The 21,535-nt window shown below is 46.6% G+C and overlaps 1 protein-coding gene and 1 long non-coding RNA gene across 3 annotated transcripts in view; both read left to right on the top strand.

Annotated features, from left to right (window-relative positions):
• The window catches only part of TMEM132B (transmembrane protein 132B), a 381,143-nt gene that overhangs the window by 10,148 nt on the left and 349,460 nt on the right, over positions 1-21,535 (top strand). The window contains exon 1 of one of the 2 annotated variants that reach the window (XM_070769364.1): positions 10,257-10,545. The exons of the other annotated variant lie outside the window; for it this stretch is intronic. The gene's annotated coding sequence lies outside the window, so the exon portion shown is untranslated. Of the gene's footprint in view, positions 1-10,256; positions 10,546-21,535 lie in introns of those variants that run through there. 2 annotated transcript variants of the gene reach the window in all.
• LOC139176722 (uncharacterized) overlaps positions 10,540-21,535 on the top strand; it is a 29,140-nt gene continuing 18,144 nt past the window's right edge. Inside the window, exon 1 of the long non-coding RNA XR_011561140.1 lies at positions 10,540-17,800. This is a non-coding gene — a long non-coding RNA (uncharacterized lncRNA). The remainder of the gene's footprint in view (positions 17,801-21,535) is intronic.

The following is a 21,535-nucleotide window of genomic DNA, read 5'->3' as shown; positions in this document are numbered from 1 at the left end:
CCATCTGCCTCTGCAAGCTCTCCTGGGTGAGCTGAGGGGGCCAGGTGAGCGGGGATGGGGGCACCTGGGCAGAGTGGTGAGGATGCTTTGGCAAAGGGGTGGAAGGGGTGGCCAGGTGGGAGGGGACTCTGCTCTCCCTGAGTCTGTTCCAAAGACCGTGCAGGAGGGAGCGGAAGGGGAGGGGCATGGTGTAGATGAAAAATGTTGTTTTCCCAAAAAAAGTTGTTTTTAGGGTGACATTGCAGTGGAACTTTTCCAGGCCAGTGGAGAGCCACTGGCTGCCTCTGGGCCGTATCTGGTCTGCAGGCTTCTCTTGTTCGTTACTGGCATTTAAAAAGTGGAAGATGTCAATATCCAGGTTTCTGGCTTCTCTCAAGAAATTGGAAGATCTGGGAGCACTGGTCTGGCTCCTTGACCTCTCTGAGTCTCAGTTTCCCTATCTGTAAAATGGACCTGTGTCCCCTGTGCTGATCTTCAAAACCTCACCCCAGTTCTCTTCCTTCCTCCATTCTGCCTTTGTTCATTGACACATGTTTTCCTGTGCACCTGCGCTGTGATAGGCCTTATACTTGGAGCTGGTGATATGGCAGGTACAAGGCAGGCAAAGGTCCCTATCCTCGTGGGGCTAGCATTAAGGCACAGGGAAATAGACACTGAAATAGCTAAATAACTACGATATGCTGTTTGTTAAATGGTTGTTAATGGTTTTGGAGAAACATGAAGTGAGGAAGTGGAGAGGGAGCGCTGGGGAGAGATGTTTTGTAATTTTAAATAGCAGGATTAGGAAGGTGACTTTGAGTAAAGACCTAAGGAGGTGAGGCACCCAAGTGTTCCAGGCAGAGGGAACAGCTGGTGCAAAGGCCCTGAGGTGGGAAGGTGCCTGGCAGGTTCAAGGACAGAAAGGAGGCCACTGAGGCTGGGCTGAGTAGTAGATGAGATTATAGGGACCAGAACCTGGTAAGGACTGTGGCTTTTGCCTTGAATGAGTGAGTCTGGAATTACTGGCAGGTTTGAGCAGAGGAGATGGTGCTCTGAGTCACAGGAACCAGAAGCAGGGAGAGCCCCGAGGGGCTGTTGTAATAGTCCAGAGATGTTGGTGGCTTGGATCAAAGTGGTAGCTAGAGAGGAGGTGAGAAGTGGTGAGATTTGGGGTGTAGTTTGAAACTTGCCCTATGGGATATGCTGATTGATAGACTCATTTATTGGGAGCCAATTATATACCTACCGCTGTACTTAGAATAGGGGCCAAATCAATATATATAATTTATTTGTGGCTGCACTGGATCTTTGTTGTGTGCATGGGCTTTCTCTAGTTGTGGTGTGCAGGCTTCTCCTTTTGGTGGCGTCTCTTGTGGAGCACAGGCTCCAGGGCACGATGACTTCCGTAGTTGTGGCACGTGGGCTTAGTTGCTCCATGGCCTGTGTGATCTTCCTGGACCAGGGATCGAACCGGTGCCCCCTGCATTGGCAGGTGGATTCTTAACCACTAGGCCACCAGAGAAGTCCCTCAAATCAATGTATGCTAACGGTGGACTTAACAAACCGAACTTAACATCTATCTGTAAGTTGGGTTTTTGTCTTTTATGCGTTCTTCCCAGCGGCCCTGGGGAGAAGGTTGGGATGGATGAGCCTGTGTTTCCGCATCTGTCAGAGAGACATAAAGACACATCATTAACAAGGATAAAGTTAAGAAGATCCTATGAGACGATAGATGAAAATGCTTCTTAGCAAGTGCCCAGCACATGCTAAGTGCTCAATAGCTAGGGGCAGTTATTAATAATGTTGGTAGGACAGTTGAGGAAACCAGTATTCAGATGTACTATTTGCCCCTGGAAATTGGAGGTGGAGGTCAGATTTGAGCTGTGAACCTCTCAGCTTTAGTGTGGGGTTCATTTTTCTTGCTGGAACCACTGATACTCTAAGAAAAAAGTCTCTCCTGTGTCCCTGATGTGATCGGCACAGTTTATTATTGTTCGTGTGCCACTGCAGGTGTGCTTGCTTTATTTAGTAGGTGTGTGGCTGAAAAGTTGTGTGTCAATCAAATTTTATTTTCTTCATCCAATTTCACAACAGTTGAGAGATGTGTAAATTCCATCTGACCCTGTGCTGGCCTTGGCTCCTATCTCATTGCTTGTGATTTTCTGTACCCATTAAACAAGGCATCACCAGGCTAGGATCCATAGACCAAATCTGGCCCTCAACCTGTTTATTGTGTAAATAAAGTTTTATTGCACCAAGCCTGTTTGTTTACTTACTATCTATGGTTGCTTTCTCACAACAAGGGCAGGGTTGAGTAGTTGTGACAGAGATCATATGGCTTGCAGAGCCTAAATAAATTGCCTATCTGGCCCTTTTAAAGACAAAGTTTGCCTTAAATGTTCAAGCAGGGAATGCTCTGTAAATGTGTGTTTATAGCACCCTATGGTCAAAACAAGTATCCCCTTTTAATATCTAAAAGATTATCCAGCTTGTTTGAAGAAGAAGAATTGTGGGTTTGGTATCTCTTGGTTAAAAAAGAAAAACATAATGATCGAAAGTTGCCATCAATTCAGTAATGCTTTTGAACGACTAGGTTTTGGTAATTACAGTAGCATTTATGTAACATTTTAAAAATAGTAGCACATGTGTGTGGGAGATATTTTTTACTCTGCAGGCAAAGCTTGATGGCTCATGGCTCAGAAGACCCCTTGTAGGGATGCTGCTGGAGGGAGCTAGTATTAAAGGAACCTGCTGCTGCTGCTAAGTCGCTTCAGTCGTGTCCGACTCTGTGCGACCCTATAGACGGCAGCCCACCAGGCTCCCCCGTCCCTGGAATTCTCCAGGCAAGAACACTGGAGTGGGTTGCCATTGCCTTCTCCAATGCATGAAAGTGAAAAGTGAAAGGGAAGTCACTCAGTCGTGTCCGACTCTTAGCGACCCCATGGACTGCAGCCCACCAGGCTCCTCCATCCATGGGATTTTCCAGGCAAGAGTACTGGAGTGGGGTGCCATTGCCTTCTCCGTAAAGGAACCTACTGGTTAGTTATTTTATACTCAGAATGACTCCGATCAATGGATCTCTTTTATGACCTTGTGTTTTTTCATATTTGGTTGTTTTAAAGATTAACATAGCCTTTTCTTTTTTATCTGTGACACCGAGGTCTGTGATATTTTAAGTTTTGAAATTTAAGATTTTAGGTGCACTCATGGAGATGATGTGTCAAATGCAGGAGTATGCCACTGTATTAAATCTGGATTATCATAGTTGCAAAGTCCAAAATTGGGAATTTTTATACTAGTCCCTGAAAGGAGGAAACAGCTTCAGGCATGGCTAGATCCAGGGGCTTAACACTCTGCTAATGAGAGCTTATGCTCTCCCTCTGTCTCTTGCTTCTCTCTTTCCCTGTGTTCATCTAATTCTTTGATGGCAAAGCTGACTATCGGCTTTCCTCCAACCAGCAAAAGTCAAATGTCTCTTTCTTAATTGTCCCAGCAAGAATCTCAGGACTGACTTTTACTGAACTAACATGGGTTGTGTGCTGACCTCTCAACCAGGAACTGTGGCTGTGGGGATGGAATCCTTCATCTGATGAGCCACCCTTAAGTCAGAAGCTTATCTCGGGAGCCAGAATTGGAAGGAACTTGCCAGAGACGTAGGCAGGGAATTGTTTCCCAAAAGAAAATCTGGGTGCTTTCACCAGAAGGAAGAAAATTTACTCTGACAGGCTACCAAGTGAGGTGGGGACATTCCCTCCCCACCCCCGGCCCGCATCCACCGCCCCGCCCTCCCCGCCCCGCCCCAGGTCGGGAGAGCGCTCTTGTTTGGATTGATACCTCTGGTGCTCTTCCCTCAAGGAGCCAGCACTTCCCCCTCCCGCCCTTTGTGGGCTCTCTTCTGGCTGCTCCTGAATCTCCTGGGGCTTCTGTTTTGTGCATGTGACCTCTGAAACCCCTGTCCAGTGATCTCACACATATCTTAGTTGCTTTGGTTGAAAACACAGACTATTTGGAATGTAACCTGCTAATATATATGAAAAGAGAACTTAATCTTTGACCCAGCAATCTCACTGCTGGGAAACCTATGCTTTCTAGAAATAAAAGCACTCCTGGTAAGATTGTATGCTCATGGATATTTATAGCAACATTGTCTGTAATGGTGAAATAGAGGAAAAAAAAAAACCTTGATTGTTCATCAATAAAGTAATTCTGGACTAAATAGTGGTATTTATGTGCTTGGACCACTATGTAGCTATTAAAAAGAATGGATTGGACCTCCCTTGTCCTGGAGGGATGACCAGGGCTTATTGTCAAGGAGAAAAGTGAACAGCAGGGTAACTTAGCCTGTGCATGCCATTTTAATAAAAACAACTGACCCAAAGCTTCCTGTGTGTATAAAATAGCTATATTTAGATGGTGCTTTCTATATGGCAGTCATAGTTCTAATATGTCTACATGTATCAACTCATATTCTCAACAAGCCGGGGAGATGTGTGGATATTATTATTATATACATTAAAAAATTATTTTTAATTGAAAGATAATTGCTTTACAATATTGTGTTGCTTTCTGCCATACATCAATATGAATATGCCATAGATATACATATGTCCCCTCCCTCTTGAACCTCCCTCTGACTTTCTACCCCATCCCACCCCTCTAGGCTGTCACATAGCCCCTGTTTGAGTCCCTTGAATCATATAGCAAATTCCCACTGGCTGTTTTACGTATGGTGGTATATATATATTTAATGCTACTCTCTCAGTTGGTCCCACCCTCTCCTGTCCCTGCTGTATCCGTAAGTCTGTTCTCTCATCTGAGTCTCTATTTGTTGTTGTTGTTGAGTCGCTAAGTCATGTCTGACTCTTGTGACCCCATGGACTGTAGCCTGTCAGCCTCTTCTGCCCATGGGATTTCCCAGGCAAGGGTACTGGAGTGGGTTGCCATTTCCTTCTCTAGTGGATCTTCCCGACCCAGGGATCAAACCCACATCTCCTGCATTGCAGGTGAATTCTTTACTGAGAAACCACTGGGGAAGCCCCCTCTCTATTCCTGCTCTGCAAATAGGTTCATCAGCACCATTTTGCTAGATTCCATGTATATGTGTTAGTGTATGATATTTGTTTTTCTCTAACTTACTTCGCTCTATAAAACAGGCTCTGGATTCATCCACCTCACTAGAAGACTCAAATTTGTTCCTTTTTATGGCTGAGTAATATTCGATTGTATATATATATACCACAACTTTTCCATTCATCTGTCAGTAGACATCTAGGTTGCTTCCATGTAAATAGCAGCCTGGCTCTTTTCTCTTAGGGGTTTCTGGGTCCCCACTGGGGCTGGTGAGATTGCCTTGTTTGGGACTTCCTGAAGTTGCTGCTCTGCTTTGCTGGTGCTGGGGGCTAAGTTGCATGGGACTCAGGCGACCCAGGAGGGATGCTGCTTGGTGTTTCACTGAGGAAATAAAGCTGGGCTGTGGCGTGATGGGTGCATTTATTGAAAATGGGCTCATCAGTGAGAGACAGAGAATTAAAATAGTGTGACATGAGAATTACCTGGCAGTCAGTGGTTAGGACTTGGTGTTTTCACTGCCAGGTCCCAGGTTTGCTCCCTGGTAGGGTAACTAAGAGCCCATAAGCTGTGTGGCTTGGTTAAAAAAAAAACAAGTGTTGGCTTAAAAAGTAAGAGTTTATTTCCCAAGTCAGATTCTGGAGCTTGGTAGCCCAGGACTGTAGGTTGGCTCTGTTCTGTGAAAGCCTTATGGACCCTTTCTCCTTCTACCATTTCAAGGTTGAGGTCTTTTCCCTCATGGCCCAAAATGGCAGCTACAGGTACAGCCATCTCATCTTCATTCCAGGCACCAGGATGGGGGTGCAGATAAAGAAAGGGTAAGGATTTGTATCAATTGTCTTTTACAGAAGAGTCCTAGAAGCAGCCCCAAGATGCTTCTACTTATATCCTGTTGGTTATGATGAGATTACATGGCCACATGTAGTTGTGAAGGAACCTAGGGAATGCAGTCTTCCTTTGAAGTTGCTGAAAATAAAGGTTCTGATACTCTGGCAAAGGAAAAGAATGGATATTGGGGGGATAATTAGTAGCTGGGGATGACTACTTCAGCAGGAATAGCAAAGCATTTGGAGAGAAGGTATAAACAATCAGGATCTTTTATAATTGCACTGCGTGTGTGTGTCTGTGTGCAGGTTTGTGTTTGAGATTTTATTCTTCCTCCTAGGATGGGAACCTGGGAGACAGTTTTTCTGGGTGAAAACAGTTTGGCGATTGCACAACACTGTCTCTGTCAAAGCTGTGAAAATGGTTTTAAAAAATGTGACAGATAGGCCCCAAGTCCCCTTTGTGTAATTTCCTTCCCAAAGGTAACTGCTCTGTTTATCAGTTTGTTGTATATTTTTCCCTGTAGGAATATATATAATTTCTTCCCCAGTATCCATGTATGTATAGAACTATTATTTTTTTTTCAATCGCTGCCTGCTATTTTATTTCATGTCAGGAAAATATCAAGGTATGTTTAGTGATTTTCTTCTGCCTCAGGGCTCCCCTGGTAGCTCAGATGGTAAAGAATCTGCCTGCAACGAGGGAGATCTGGGTTCGGAAGTTCTCCTGGAGGAGGGCATAGCAACCCACTCCAGTATTCTTGCCTGGAGAATTCCATGAATAGAGGAGACTGGCAGACTACAATCCATGGGATCACAAAGAGCTGGACACAACTGAGTGACTAAGCACACAGAAAATGGAGGATTCCCCAAACATCCAAAGGAGGTTTAGAAAGATATGCAGATGTCCATCCTATCCAGCAGAAACACTATGCAGAAATCAGCACCCAACCCGAATCTCCAGACATTTGAGGAAAGCCAGGCAGGGTGTGACTGAGTGATAGTTACTGAAAGAACTGACACCTGAAGAAGTGGAGTTAACAGAAAACCAGGAATGGTCAGGGGCTGGTTCTTAGAACCCAGGCCTCTTGCCAAGAGGTGCTTGCTTTTTGATGACAAGGACCTGACAGTGCTTCCCAAGGCTCCATTCCCAGTGGTTCCAGCGATGGATGGTCCCCGAAGGACTTAGAAATGCTAGTCCCTCTACTCGTGGCATTTCTCTAGATTCTGGGAGCTTCAATCTTAGAAGAGAGCCATCTTCTGTTCCCCAGCCTGTGCCTCCATAGCACTTAACCAGACACGTTCCTTTCTAATGCAACAAGTTCTCTAGAAAGCACCATGAATTTATGATGAATTTTTAATTTCCCTATGATATTTTTTTCTCCTTCCACCCACTCCCCCACCCCACGCCCAGCCCAGTTAAAGTGTTTTTCTCTTAAATTTATGGGCTGAGCTGTTAAAAAGGTCTGTATATTTCAGGAGAAAAAGTGCTGGAGAAGAGGGGGTCGGCCTCACCGGCTTGTACCAGCTTTGTACCAGCTTCACTTAAACAGGCTCCAGAGTGGCCTCCTCTTCCTACTTGATCAATTTGCCTGTCATCTCAGATTATTTTCTAAGGGCAACTAAATTCTGCTTCTCTTCATTACAGCATTGAGAACGATACGAGGGAGGAAGCTGCTGGAATTCCTTTTTCAAGCTTTGCCATCCTGTACGGTTTCCTACCTCTTATTCTCTTTCTTTGTGAAAGTTTTTAATAAGTGTTTGAATGAGAGGATGAACTTCTTTGGCACCTCCTGTCAGCTTTCTATCTCTTACTGCTTGATTATATAGTTTGTTCCTCCTTCGGCTGCTCTTACAAACTGTTTTCAAACAGATGACTGAAATTAAGATCATGAATTGAGGTGTCAGACTGCTTGGGTTTAAATCCCAATTCTGCCACTTGCTTGTTCTGTGACTTTGGGTGAATTACTTAACCTCTCTGTGTCACAGCATGTTCGTCTGTGAAAGGGGGAAAGTAGGAGCTCCTACTCTTAGGGATGTCAGGATTAAGGGAGATCTTGTGTAAGAATTCAACGTAGTGCTTGAATTCACATGGGTCTGTAATAAATGTTCAGTCGCTCAGTCGTGTCCGACTCTTTGTGACCCCATGAATCGTAGCACACCAGGCCTCCCTGTCCATCACCAACTCCCAGAGTTCACTCAAACTCACATCCATCGAGTCGGTGAGGCCATCCAGCCATCTCATCCTCTGTCATCCCCTTCTCCTCCTGCCCCCAATCCCTCCCAGCATCAGAGTCTTTTCCAATGAGTCAACTCTTCGCATGAGGTGGCCAAAGTACTGCAGTTTCAGCTTTAGCATCATTCCTTCCAAAGAACACCCAGGACTGATCTCCTTTAGAATGGATTGGTTGGATCTTCTTGCAGTCCAAGGGACTCTCAAGAGTCTTCTCCAACACCACAGTTCAAAATCATCAATTCTTCGGTGCTCAGCTTTCTTTACAGTCCAACTCTCACATCTATACATGACCACTGGAAAAACCATAGCCTTGACTAGACGTACCTTTGTTGGCAAAGTAATGTCTCTGCTTTTGAATATGCTATCTAGGTTGGTCATAACTTTCCTTCCAAGGAGTAGGTGTCTTTTAATTTCATGGCTGCAGTCATCATCTGCAGTGATTTTGGAGCCCCTAAAAATAAAGTCTGACACTGTTTCCAATGTTTCCCCATCTATTTGCCATGAAGTGATGGGACCAGATGCCAAGATCTTAGTTTTCTGAATGTTGAGCTTTAAGCCAACTTTTTCACTCTCCTCTTTCACTTTCATCAAGAGGCTTTTTAGTTCCTCTTCACTTTCTGCTATAAGGGTGATGTCATCTGCATATCTGAGGTTATTGATATTTCTCCCGGCAATCTTGATTCCAGCTTGTGCTTCTTCCAGCCCCAGCGTTTCTCATGATGTACTCTGCATATAAGTTAAATAAGCAGGATGACAGTATACAGCCTTGATGTACTCCTTTTCCTATTTGGAACCAGTCTGTTGTTCCATGTCCAGTTGTAACTGTTGCTTCCTGACCTGCGTATTATAGGTTTCTCAAGAGTAGCCCTGGTTTAATCTTCTTCTTCAGCCATTGAGTTTTTAATTGAACACTTGCTATGTGCCTGGGTGCTCGTTTTTGTGCTTTTTTTCCCTTATCTTTTCTTCCACATTACTTCATACTTCATTACTTATTGTATGATGGTGGTTGACTGCTATTTTGCCTTCCTCTGAGAGTAACACCCTGATTTTATTTTGGGAAGTCACTGCTTCCCAGCTTTGAGGTGAGGTTTGGTTATTGGTAACTTTCTCCTCCTACTCCTCCATGGGCGTGCTAATGACTCGTGCCTGACCAATCAGAACATCTCATCTCCTAGGCTTCATGGATTGGCTCGGGCTTGGGCACATGACCCAAGCTTGGCCAATGAGATCCAGATCTGGGATGTTTGTTGAAAGCACTGGGAGAGGGAAGCTTCCTTTTCAGTTGCAGTTGCTAAGCTGGGAGGGTGAGAGCCTAAATATATCCTGTTGCTATGTAACAAGTTTAAGGCACAAACTGATGGCTTAAAACAATCTGCATGTATCACTTCATGGTTTCTGTGGGTCAGGAATCCAGTGCAGGTTAGCTTCTGTTTCCAAATCTCTCACACGGCTGCCATTATGCTGTACGCCAGGGCTGAGCTCTCATCGGAAGGCTTGACCATGGAAGAGTCTGCTTCTGTGCTTACATGGTTGTTGGCAGGATTCAGTTTTTGTGGGTTCTTAGACTGAGAGCCTCAGGTTTTTGACACGTGGTCCTCTCCATATAGAAGAGAGTGGCTTCACCACAGTGACTAAGTGACAGTTTCTCTGAGCTAGTCACAGAAGTGATCTCCCTTCTACACTGAGGTATGACAGTGATCAGAAGAAATTTACTCAAGGGGAGGGGACCACACAAAAACCATAAATGCCATCAGGTGATGAATATTAGAGATCATCTTAGAAGCTACCTACCATTCTGGAACTGCCTGAAAAGGAAGCACCATGTGCAATAAAACACAGTTGAGTGCAGCTCTTAGCATGCAGGCTGTTGCTGTGGACAGTTACTTCCCCACCCTGTTACTAGACAATGGTTACCGCTGGATCGTTATTGGTCCTGCTCAGGCATTGGTCAGCACTGTAGTTGGCCTCACCCACAACTGACCAACTGTCAAGGAGTGAGTTAGTGGTCCTGCTTGGTCATTGGTCAGTGCCACAGTGGGCCCCTCCCCCAAGCAACCAACTCTCAAGGAGTGACAGTTAGAGATCTTGCTCAGCCATTGGTCAGTGCTGTAGTGGGCTCCACCCATAAGTGACCAACTGTCAAGGAATGACAGTTAATGGTCTTGCTCAGCCATTGGTCAGTACTATATTGGGCTCCACCCACAAGTGACCAACTGTCAAGGAGTGACTGTTAGTGGTCCTGTTCCGTCATTGGTCGGTGCCATAGTGGGGCCCTCCCCCAAGCAACCAACTGTCAAGGAGTGACCGTTAGTGGTCTTGCTCAGCCATTGATTGGGACCTCAGTAGGCCCAGCCCACAAGCAACCAACTGTCAAGGAGTGATCCTGAGTGAGGCAATTTGGTCTATGGTTGGAGTGGTAGTTGTCAGGTGGAAAGTGAGGTAAGAGGCAGAATCCTGGGCTCCTCCGGCTTACCCAGCCTCAGGCCAGTAGGTGAGCAGGGGAAGGAGGGGGACCCAGGGAACAGGCTGGGGGCTGTGTCCTGCAGAGCTCCAGAGCCCTCGTAAGGCCTCGCACAGCTTGGGTCCAGACCTTGAGGCAGAGGTGAGCTTCTCCCTCATCCCTGCAACCTAATGGCAGTGGCTGTCTGCATAGGATGAAGTTTGCGGGACCCGGCTCCCACCGTATGGGTGGCCTGAGGGCTGGCTTGGTCCTGGGTGCCCGCTTCCTCAGCGATGACAGCTGGACAGGGTCTGGGGACTTGGCCCTGAGGGAGCCGCCAACTGAGTTCTGCCTCCTCTTAGCCCGGCCTGGACCTCAGAGGGTGAAAGTTGTGCCTTGGGACCTTACCCTTTCTTGTCAAGACAGAGAATAACATTTGTTTGATGGAAGTTTACAGTGACATCCTTACCTGACCATGGCCTGACCTCAAGAACTGATCTGAAAGGATCTGACGCCAAGATGTTGGCAACAACAACCGTGTCCCTCCCTCCTCCTTCCTAGAAAAGGGCTTTGCTGAGAGCTTTTGGGGAGCTTGGGGCTTTTTCTAAAAGATAACTTAATTGATTGGAGAAGGCAATGGCACCCCACTCCAGTACTCTTGCCTGGAAAATCCCATGGACGGAGAAGCCTGGTAGGCTGCAGTCCGTGGGGTCGCTAAGAGTTGGACACGACTGAGCGACTTCACTTTCACTTTTCATGCATTGGAGAAGGAAATGGCAACCCACTCCAGTGTTCTTCCCTGGAGAATCCCAGGGACGGGGGAGCCTGGTGGGCTGCCGTTTATGGGGTCGCACAGAGTCAGACACGACTGAAGTGACTTAGCAGCAGCAGCAGCAACTTAATTGATTTGTTTTGTTTCAGCTGTGCTGGGTGTCTAGTTGCAGCAAGTGGGGGCAATTCTGTAGTTGTGGCGCTCGGACTTCTCACTGTGGTGGCTTCTCTTGCTGTGGAGCACGGGCTCTGGGGTGCATGGGCTTCAGTAGTTGCAGTACGTGGGCTCAGTAGTTGTGGCTCCCAGGCTCTAGAGCACAGGCTTGGTAGTTGTGGCTTAGTTGCTCTGCGGCATGTGGGATCTTCCTGGACCAGGGATTGAAACCTGCACACAAGGAAGCAAGTTTGAGAGTTTTAAGGCATGAGCCACCCAGCTCCTTTCAGGGTCCTGCAGTAAACCTTTCTCTGCTCCAAGCTCCCATGTTTTGGTATTTGGTCTCACTGTGCATCGAGCACACAGATTTGCATTTCAGGAACTCATGGGGGAAAACAAAGCCAAGAGATGGAGAGGGGAAGAGTTTTCTTGTGACCCTTTTGGAATCTCCAAAAGTAGCTGCTTCTGCCAACTTGATCTAGAACTTCCCCAGTTCAGGAACCAATACATTTTTCCTTAAGATACTTTGAGTTGGGTTTCTATCACTTTCAAGAGTCTTGATGACGTTTTGTTAAATTCTCAGATGCCCTTGCCTGGCAATGACTGCTCCTCCTTGGAAAGCCTTTACATTCTGTGTGCTTGACAAAATCTAGAAAGTGTCACATGCCTTACCTCTCCTTGAGTCTGAGCTCATGGAGGGCAGAATTGTGTGAATTTTTTTTTTAACCCCCTTTCTTGCTCTACTGCAGTGGATAGAATGCTGTCAGACACAGCAGATGCCATCTGTCAGTAATTACCAGTATGTGAGGCTCTTCCTTGTCCCCCCTCCTCCCCCTGCCAGTCGAAAGTGTCTCAGAAATGATCTCAATCTCCCTGCACCTGCCTTCGGGTTGGGACATTGGATGTCAAAGGCAAAAACATCTCTGATGCTACCCTCCAGAGGCAGTGCACATCTGCCCACAGAAATCGCAGTGAGACTGTGAATTTCATAGTGGGTGGGTTAACCTAACAGAAAGAACAAGTCACAAACAGTAGTGCTAATCAGAGGTAGTGCTTGGCCAATTCCTTAACATTTTAGGTTTTAACTGATGACTTTTATGATGACACTGTGCAAACATTTACTGATACCAACATTATTTTTTTTAATGAAAAACATTGAAAAATTGAAGTATTGTTGATTTACAATGTTTTGCCAATCTCTGCTGTGTGGCAAAGTGACTCAGTTTTATACATATAATACGTACATGCTTTACTCTTAATATTCTTTTCCATTATGGTTTATCCCAGGAGATTGGATATAGTTCCCTGTGCTGTACAGTAGGATCTTGTTGTTCATCCATCCTAGATGTAATAGTTTGCATCTGCTAACCGCCAAGTCCCAGGCCATCCCTCTCCCTCACCCCCTGCTCCTTGGCAACCACAAGTCTGATGTCTGTGTCTGTGAGTCTGTTACTCTTTTGCAGATTGGTTCCTTTGTGCCATATCTTAGATTCCACATACGAGTGATATCATATGGTATCTGTCTTCTCTTTCTGGCTTACTTCATTAGGATGATAATCTTTAGGTCCATCCATGTTGTGGCAAATGTCATTTCATTTTTTTTATGACTGAGTAACATTCCGTTGTATATGTATACCTGATCTGCTTTATCCATTCATCCGTTGATGGACATTTAGGTTGCTTCCATGTTTTGGCTATCGTGAGTAATGCTGTTACCAACATTTTTTGTGTATGTGTGTGTGTGATAGGATTTAAAAGTTTTTTTTCTAGGATCAGTAGAATTTTCTTGCATGTCAAGAAAGTATGATCTCCTCTCTGATACCAGTGTATTAAAAAAACATGCTTTTTCCACAGATGCATGTTAATATGCTTTTCATGAGTGAAGTCAGTCCATTGCAATGACCCGGCCTTGGAGGTCACTCAGGGTCACATCCAAATGCATTTTACTCACTGGAGGCCAGCCCATAATCAAGGGAAGGGGAAGCTGACTCCCTCTCATGATCAGAAGAGTGTCAAAGAATTTGCAGGCATATTTTAAAGCCATCACAAGTGCCTTGGAGAAAAATGGCTATAGGTAGAGGGGCCTCAGTAAGGATTAATCAGTGAATTGTCTAAGGGTCATGAACCTGCAGGATCTACATGCCAAATGACCTGAAGTGGAGCTGATGTAATAATGATAGAAATAAAGTACATAATAAATGTAACATCATTGAATCATCCTGAAACCATCTCCTACCCCAGTCCTTGGAAAAATAATCTTTCTCGAAACCAGTTCCTGGTGCCAAAAAGGTTGGGGACCGCTGGAAAGGACCTGTGGCCAATGACGGATGGCCAGAGGCCTTGGTCAGTGATGAGTCTGACCAGTGACGGAGTGATGGAGGGATCCAGGAAGCTTGTGCTCTGAGGGATGGGATGGAGGATGGAACTGTCCGAATCCCCAGCTGAAGGGCAGTGGACCTGGTCCCCTTTCCTCTTAGTTTTCTTGCTGTGATAATGTCCTGCCGGCCTTCCTCAGAGGTAGCAGATGTGCTGAGCCCTTTTCTGGTGATGTGCCTTGGGAGCCTATGATTTAAACGAGGCCCCTTACAGTCTCTGGACTTGTGTGTGGTCAGCAGGCTTGGTGAGGGGGCCAGCACCACAGGGCCACCAGTCACAGCCTTCTGTCTTATCCTGGCGTGGCTTTGGTTCCTAGATATGCTTCTCCACCTGCCCCCCTCTCCCTCTTTATTAATTTGCTCCTTCACTCCTTTCTAAGGGATTCATTGCGAGTTCTTTAGCATTCCAGGATGGTGCTGGTGGCTACCTTTCTCTGTGTGAGAGGCTTGAATTGGAATGTTAATTTCACCTGGGGCCCCCACATATTGTTTCTGTGCTGAGCACACATTTAAAAGGGGAAAAATGTAATTGGCTCTTTCTTCCTGGGCTTCTTCCAGGAACCCCTGGGGGAACGAATGGGGGGTTTTAGAGTTTCTGTGACCTGCTGATTTCTCCATGCAGCGTTCTGGAACTTCAGGTCCTGAGGCACACATGAAAGGAATCTTTGCTACCTCCTGATCCAGTGGTTATAAGCCAGCATCTCAGGGCCACAGACAGCCAAGGGGCCAATCTATTTGGCCAGCCTAGTGCTTTAATAATTTTTGAGCCAATATTCAAGAGCTGAAAGCTTTAGTATTAAAATGTGGGTTTTTGGCTTCTTTTTGGAGAGCAGCAGTACCGGCTGCACTGCGTCCACATTCCCAGAGAGTGACATGTGACTGCAGTGACATTCACCAATTCATCTGCCAGTCCAGTCACCACATGTTTAGCTGGGCATTTGGTGTGCCAGGCACTATGGTAGGTGCTGGCGATGTAGCCCCTACTGTCAAGGAGCTTCCATTCCATCCAGAAGGCACGGCTCTTGTATGTCACCTGTCTGAGCCCTCCAGACCAGCACTGTCTAATAGAATTTTCTATTAGATGGAAATGTTCTATATCTGTGCTGTCCAATATGGTAGCCACGAGCCACATGTCTCTGTGGAATACTTGAAATGTGGCCAACTAAGGAACTGAACTTATGATTCTGTTTCATTGGAATTCCTATATACTTAAATTTAAACAGTATTTGGCTACTGGCTGAAGTATTGGACAGTGTGGCTCTAGGGAATTAAATTTGCATCTCCCACTCATCAACTAACCCAACTCCTTCATTTAATAGTTGGGGAAACTGAGGTGCATGGGCTGTGCAAAGCCAGGATGGGAACTCAGATCTCCTTGATGGCTCACCTATGATGTCTGCTGCTGCTGCTGCTGCTAAGTCGCTTCAGTCGTGTCTGACTCTGTGTGACCCCATAGACGGCAGCCCACCAGGCTTCTCCGTCCCTGGGATTCTCCAGGCAAGAACACTGGAGTGGGTTGCCAAGTGTAACTGATACCGGTTAAGCAGTGAATGGGGGTGACATTAGATATAGTTGGAGAGGCAGATGGGGCAGAGGTTGTGCAGGACCCTGTAGACTAAGGGGAAGAATTTGGATTTTTAAAAAAATAATTTAATTTGATCACATACAAATTATTTTAACGTGTGCAGTTTAGCAACATTTTGTCCATTTACAGTGTTGGGTGACCATCACCTCTGTCTAGTTCCAAAACATTTTTATGACCTCAACAGAAAACCCATACCCTTTATTTTTATTTTTTGGCCTCACTTAGCAGCATGTGGGATCTTTGTTCCCCAATAAGGGGTTGAACCTGCACCCTTGGCAGTGAAAACACAGAGTCCTAACCACTGGACCTCCAGGGAATTCCCAGAAACCCCATACCCTTTAAGCAGCCACACCTCCTTCCGCCATCCCCCAGCACTGGCAGTCTACTTTCGGTCTCTATGAATCTACCTATTCTGGACATTTCAGAGATGCAGTCCTCAATGTGTGATCTTCTGTGTCTGGCTTCTCTCACTTAGCATGTTTTCAAGGTTCATCCATGCTGTAGCAGGTATCAATGCTTTGCTCCTTTTTGGCTTGAATCATAATCCACTGAGTGCAAATGAAATTTGTCTGAGAGTAGTGGGCAGCCACTCAGGGTCTCTGGCAGGGGGCTTCTTTCTAAGCATTGCTGGAAGGAAGTTCCATTCTGCAGCCTAGTGCTAGACTTGCTTTCCTTTCCTGGGTTTGCTGAAGCCAGTTTTCAGCTTTGCGTCTGGGGTCCGAGGTGCAGGGCTGTCCCAGCTGTCACTCCTGATCCTCACATGCCCCTCACCCTGTCACCACGAGAACCCTCCTAGGACCCCCTTCTGAATTAATTTGAGCTTTCGGGGGGCAGTCCCTTTCCACATGCTTCCTGCCACTTGGATGCCCACCAAGGCTCAGGTCAGTGATTTACCCGAGACAAATTATGTTTGGAAAATCGATTTGATTTGGGAAGGGAGCTTCCACACGGAGGAGAAGGGCTTGTGCTCCAAGTGGCCTTGCCTGGGAATCGGGGACCACGGACAAGAGGCTTGGGGGTTATTGTATTCTCATCAGTCTCTCCCTTTATGTCTGTTAGTATTTGTTTTCTGTATCTGGGTACTCCTATGTTGGGTATGTTGATGAGGGTAATAGACTATCCTTGTATTGATCCTTTTATCACTACATGGTGTCCCTCTTTTTCTCTCTTTATAGCCTTTGTTTTAAAGGCTATTTTGTCTGATAGGAGTATTGCAATTCCCTTTTTCCTGTCATTTTCATTTGCATGAAATATCTTTTCCCATCGCCTCACTTGCAATGTGTGTGAGACTTTGAGATTAAAGAGAGGAAAAAAAGGAAAATGAGACCCTCCGTCCAGTTCAGCCTGAACAAGCATGCGGGGCATCTTGTCTCTATAATTGAGCACTGGGCTGGGAAACAAACATACAGAACCTGGCCAGCCCAGCACAGCTAGCCAGCTCCAGGTGGGGCCCAGGCTCGTGGACCCACTCTTCCCGTAGGTGACCCAGTGGCCAGCTGGGTTTCCTTGTCCTGGACCTGGACAGCAAGCATTGGTGTGGCAGAGGAATGAGTATCCTAGCCACAGGGACAGTGCTCTCCTGGGGGCACGGGGCTGCCAGATTTCCAGTTTCCTTTGCTCCAGACCCCGACAGCAGGGCTAGGCGCAAGGACCCTTTTCTTCCCTTGGTGCCCTCTCCTCCTGCCCACCAAGGTGCTGGTCATGCCTCGAGTGCAGACACTTGTCTCCTGCTTGTCGAACACTGCCTGTCACCGGGCTGAGCCGCATGGTAGAGTTCACCGTCTCAGTGCCTCCTGTATTTTGTGGTGGTTCTTTTTTCCAGTAGTTTTCTCTTTGACACTATGCAATGCAATGACTATTGATTTTATTTAAAAACATAATGATAGCAAGTTGTATGTGTAAATTTTCTCCTAGTAGAAAATGAAAATGTTCCCCAATCCTGAAGGCACTCTTCCTTCCCTGGAGGTGGACTGCTCTTACAATTGCTTGTCTTTCCAGATGCTTTTCTGTGTCTCACCTATATCTTTTCATTTGTTTGGTTGCTGATTCTTTAGTTCAGCACGTAGTAATTTATTGAGTATTTACTCTCTGTGTCAAGCAGTGTTCTAGACTCTGCAGATGTAACAATGAGCAAGGCAGACAAAAATCTCAGCTCTGGTGTGGAGATTCTAGTGGGGGAAGTGAGTGCTATGGAGAAAAAGGAGGGAGTGGTTGGGGAGTCCTGGGTGGAGGGACCAGCTGGCCGTTGAGAGGGCAGTCAGGATCGGAGGAGAGCTGGCTGAGAAGATAATACTTGAGCAGAGGTCTCAACTCCATAACTGGGGGAAGGTTGCTCTTGCTGTGAGAGCAGCAAGTGCAAAGGCCCTGAGGTAGGAGATGCTGGGTGTGTTCTTGAAACAGTAAGGAGATGGGTGTGACCAGAGGGTCCATAGAGCAGAGACCAGTTTAGTGATGAGGCCGGATCACAAAGGGCTTAGCAGGCCCTTGCAGGACATTTGACTTTTACCCTGAATAGAATGGGACCCACTGGAGAGTTCAGGCAGCAGAGTGACCTGGACCAACTCCCACTGTAAAAAGCTCCCTCCGCTGTGGTGCAGGAACCAAACTGATGTGGGCTGGGCTTGGGTGGGGTGTCAGGCGGGAGACCCGGGGGGGAGGCTGCAGCAGGGCTGGGGGCTTGGACCAGGGGTAGCAGCGGAAGTAGGGAGCGGGGAGGGTCAGGGATGTCCCCAAGGTTCTGGCCTGAGCTCCTAGAAGAACTGATTTGAACCAAATTATCTGGTGGCAGTGGTTCTAGGCAGTGGTTGATTGGAGATGCCTGGTCCAAGCAGAGGTGTCAGGTGTACTGCCGGATTTGTGGGTCTGGTTTAAGATGTTTAACTGCCTCCCGCCCCAAATATTTGTCCCCCAACCAGTTCTGCCTTCCTCTCCCCTGCCCCTGCCTGGGGTCAGTCTCCAACTCTGCAGAGCACCTTGAGCACTGCCTCCCTTCCCCAACAGGAGCAGGGAGCAGGGGCCGCTCCCTGCAGACCTCCTCCCTCTGGCCAGAGGTGTGTCTAGGGCAGGGCAGATGGGAAACCAGGGCATCCAAACAAATAAATTAAAAAAAACTTCAGCCCATTTTGGGAGCCCTCACGTGGCTTTACCCTTCCTTCCCAACCACCCCATCCCTTCTTTGCACTCATTCTGGCTTTCTCTGTCACCAACAAGAACAGAAGTCTTGATTTCCTGACTCCTTGTTGGCAGGGGTGAGTGAGGAATGCCCTCTCTCTTTGCTGCTCTGTCGGCCACCCCCGATCCCCCATTTAACCGTTTCCTCCAGGGAATCTGAGCAAGCTGAGCTCCTGCCCACAAAGCCGAGTCCGGGGGCAAGGTGAGGAACAAGGTGGGGTGTAAACACCATTGTGAGATGCTCCCAGCTTCATTCACGGATGGGCTGTAATGAAGACATAAAAGAACCTGCAATGCCCTTGTTTGTTTCAACTGGGAACAGAATTTGTGATTTTGGTTATCTTTCTCTCTAACTCTTTAAGAACCCTGAGCTAACCGCTTCCATCTCCCCTGAAGGTTATTCAATCCTCCCTTCTCCATTCTAGGAGCTGACTGTTCTTGCTTTGGTCCTGATGTTTTTGGTAGGCTTCGTTTTGTTCTGGATGGCCAGGCTGCTTCCTAACTCAGAGCTGCGCTATTCTGCTGCCTTTAGAAATCTCAGCGGGGAGGGAGGGAGGGGGTTGCTTCCACTTACATGGCCCGGCACCTGCTGAATCTCTTTGAATGTGGCCTGGTTTAATGCTTTAATATTTGTGTGTGTGTGTGAGTGAACTAAAGTATCAATATCAATATAAAATTAAGGTTTAGGGAACTTACTGGCAACAGGTTATAAGTAGCTGGCTCCACTATTTTTCTCCATATTGAGGTGAAATTTACTTAACATAAAACTGTTTTAAAGTGTGTAACCAATTCAGTGGTTTTTAGTACATCCACAGTGTTGTGCAAGCACTGAATCAATCTGGTTTCAGACCGTTTTCATCACCCCCAAAAGGAAGCCCTGTACCCCTGAGCACCCACTCCCCATCCCAGACAGCCACCCATCTGCTTGCCGTCTCTGTGGAGTTACCTATTTTTGGTATTTCATGTAAATAGAATCATACACTGTGTGGCCTTTTTATGTCTGGCTCCTTTCACAAAGCATCTTGTTTTTTGAGGTCCAGCCGTTTTGTAGCCTGTATCACTGCTTCATTGCTTTTTAAGGGCTGAATTGTGTTCCGTTGTGGGGATGGACCACATTTTGTTCGTTCGTCTGTTGGTAGACATTCAGAGTGTTTCCAACTATTTTTTTCCCCTCTTTTTTCTCTTGTTTGGCTACACTGTGTGGCATGTGGGACCTCAGTTCTCCAACCAGGGATCAGACCCACACTCCCTGCAGTGGAAGCCTGGGTTCTTAACCAGTGGACTGCCAGGGATGTCCCTACCTGGGTTACTTTTTAAAAGCTCTGTTTATGATTTTAATGGGCAATCCATGTGAGAACCATTGGAACGACCTTTGGCCCCTGCCTTGGAGGGTGGGTGGGGGTAGGCCAGCATGGGGGTGGGGAGCTAGAATTGTGAGCCTGCCAAAAGACGCTTTTATTGTTAGACAAATGGCTTCTCAGTGGCCACTCTGTGGTTTCTTGTCCAGTGGTGCCTTCTCCAGCCCTGGCTGTCTCTTGTAAATAACCACCCTGTTTGATTTTTCTGCTTAGCACTTATCACCATCTGAATGAATCTCCCTTTGTTGCCTGGATGGATGGTTTACTTGTATACAATCTCAATTCTTTTGCTCTAGATGAGAGTGTGGTCTCCATGGGAATAGAGACCCACCTTGTTCACCCCTGTCTTCCCAGCACCTAAAGGGGTTCTTGGCGAACAATGTCAGGTTAGAATCTACTTTATCTATTTTCTGAAAATGTCGGAGGCTGGGCTGCTGCCAAACCTGCCTTTAGAATAACTCATGCAAAAAAAGAGAAAAAGAATAATTCATGCATTCATCAACCCATTCATCCGTCCGTTTAGTCATTTGACAAATATTTATTAATGCTCTCTCTGTGCCTGGCAGTGTATTTCAGTGCTGACAATGCCCCTTCTACCAACGAGCTCTCAGACTATTTGCAAGACAGACAGGTAAACAATCCCAATGTAGTTCAGGGAGTTAACACTGTGGAGGTGTGAAGTGCCAGTAGGAACCATTAAGGTTAGCTTTAGGAAGAGGTGTGTCAGGATTATCCTGGTTGCAAGTAACAGAAACCCAATTCAAGGTGATGTAACTAAAAGATAATTTTAAAAACTTATGTAACTGGAATGTCCTGTACAGGCTTCAGGTATGGCTTGATCAAGGGCCTCAACTGATGTCATCAGGACTCATTCTCTCTCTGTCTCTCAGCACTTATTTTTTCTCTGGTGGCTTTATTCTTAGGCAGGGTCTTTTCAAAGATGGACACTAAAATAGGGCTCTCATCCTACCAGCTTAGCAACCACACTGAGAAAATGACCATCTCTTTCCAATGGTTCTAGCAAAACCCCCAGATCTGATTTTTATTGACTGCAACTAGGTCGTGTGACAATCCTTGAGCCAATTGCTGTGACTTTATTAGCCTGACTTGGGTCATGGGCCTTCTCCTGGAGCCAGGGAGGGGGTAGAATTACTTCACCTGTACCATTTGGGCAGAGAGTGGAAGTAGAGGGATCCTGCAAAGAAAACTGGGGCATGGGCCAGAACCACAGATGCCTGCTCTGAAAGTCTGGCTTAAAAGAGCTAAGAAGAGGAAATTCCCTGGCAGTCCAGTGGTTAGGACTCCCCATTTTCACTGCCGAGGGTCGAGGGTTCGGTCACTGGTCGGGGAACTAAGATCCTACAAGCTGTGTGTGTGTGCCATGCGGCAAAAAAAAAAAAAAAAAAAAAAGGAGAGAGAGCGAGAGAGTTAAGAAGAGCTTATTGCACTCAGAAAGGATGTTCTGGACATTTGGTTCCCTCCACTCATATCTGTCCTGCACCCTCTTTGCCTTTCCCTGTGCCTGGGAAGCTGGCCCTCAGGGCTGCATCATCTGGCCCTCTTTGTCCTTCAGCT

This window comes from Bos indicus, chromosome 17 (genome assembly GCF_029378745.1).
Source record: "Bos indicus isolate NIAB-ARS_2022 breed Sahiwal x Tharparkar chromosome 17, NIAB-ARS_B.indTharparkar_mat_pri_1.0, whole genome shotgun sequence".
Taxonomy (NCBI): Eukaryota; Metazoa; Chordata; class Mammalia; order Artiodactyla; family Bovidae; genus Bos; species Bos indicus.
This window is presented reverse-complemented; position numbering and strand designations above follow the sequence as displayed.